This window comes from Protopterus annectens, chromosome 10.part0 (genome assembly GCF_019279795.1).
Source record: "Protopterus annectens isolate FY-2018-M chromosome 10.part0, PAN1.0, whole genome shotgun sequence".
Taxonomy (NCBI): domain Eukaryota; kingdom Metazoa; phylum Chordata; order Ceratodontiformes; family Protopteridae; genus Protopterus; species Protopterus annectens.
The window spans coordinates 1,485,525,852-1,485,527,322 of record NC_056744.1 but is presented as its reverse complement, the minus strand read 5'-3'; positions in this window follow the sequence as shown (position 1 = coordinate 1,485,527,322).

The following is a 1,471-nucleotide window of genomic DNA, read 5'->3' as shown; positions in this document are numbered from 1 at the left end:
CATTTTCAGTTGGTTTATCGAGTTGGTGCTATGGTTGGAGAAAAAAAAAACATGTTGGGAGTTGGTTAGGAAGTTGTTACTGGCTAGATAGGTCATAAGTTGCTAGTGTATGCATTTTTCTAGGATTTTTGAAAGAGGTGATAAAATGGCTATTAGTCTACAGTTGGAAAAATCTGTTGAGGTGCCACCTTTTTTGTATTGGAATGATGTAGGTAATTTTCCAGATCTTAGGGATATATTGCTTTGATTGATTGATTGATTGATCAATAGAGAGAGATTGGGTAGGAGATGGCTTCAGCTGCTATCTTGAGATATTCATTAGGTAGTAGGTCTGTGGCTAGGGATGTAGGTTGTAGTTTATTTAGCAATATTTTTATGCTACTTGTTTGGACTGCTTTTAGAGAGAAAGAACTGATGGTGGCTTCTGTTATGGTTGGAATAGATAGGGGAGTATTGTTATTATTCACCAGGAATAGTATTGAGTTGTTCAAATGGGTGGCTAGGCTGTCTTTATTGTTTGTGGTAGTGGGGGTTGGGGTTAAGGACTCACCAGGTTGTAATAGTTATTTTAACAGCTTGCCAGAATTTTGGGGGATGGTTGTTTTGATGAGTTTATTATATTTTGCAAGGAGGTTTTTTGTCGTTTTTAATTTTTTTTTTGTTGGATTTGTTTCTTAATTGTCTTTATATTTCAAAGGAGGATTGGCTTTTATTACAGGGGTATAAAGACCAAGCTTTGTCTCTTTGTTTGCGTAACTAATTAGTTTCTTTTGACAACCATGGAGTATAGTTAGAATTAACTTGGATATTTCTGAGGGGAGCTAGACTGTTTAGAAAGTTGAGGAATTTGGCATTAAAGTATTCCACAGCTGTCTATAGATAGAAATGAGATAATGGGATCCAGTCACAGTATTGTCGGAGTAAATTAAATGTTGTGGCTGAAAATTGTTTTATGTTGTGGATATATTTATAGATGATCTGTTTTGGTAGTGTAGGGCGATGCTTAAGTTGATAGGTGGGAAGGTGATCAGTTAGGCTGTCTGGAAGGCACTCTGCCTGAGAGACCAGTGAGGGCTTATTGGTTAAGCACCAGTCTAATATAGATTGTGTGCTACTATGATTATCAATTCTTGTTGGTGATTTTATGAATTGGGTAAATCCATATAGGTTTATAAAGTTGGAGAGGTCATCCATATAGGTTTATAAAGTTGGAGGGGTCATTTGAAGCACAGGTATACCAGTCGGTATTAAAGTCCCTCGTTATTATGGTTTCATGGTTGAATGTGGAGGATTACCAGGATAGAAGGTTCTCGATGATGGTTAGATTGTTTCCAGAGGGATATAGACTGAAATTATGATAATGTGTTTTTCTTGGTTGACTTCAAGACAACAGGTTAGCATTTCAGTGTTGTTGACACCTTGGGGGTTAATTGTATTTGTTTAAGTTTTAGAGTATCTTTATATATTATGG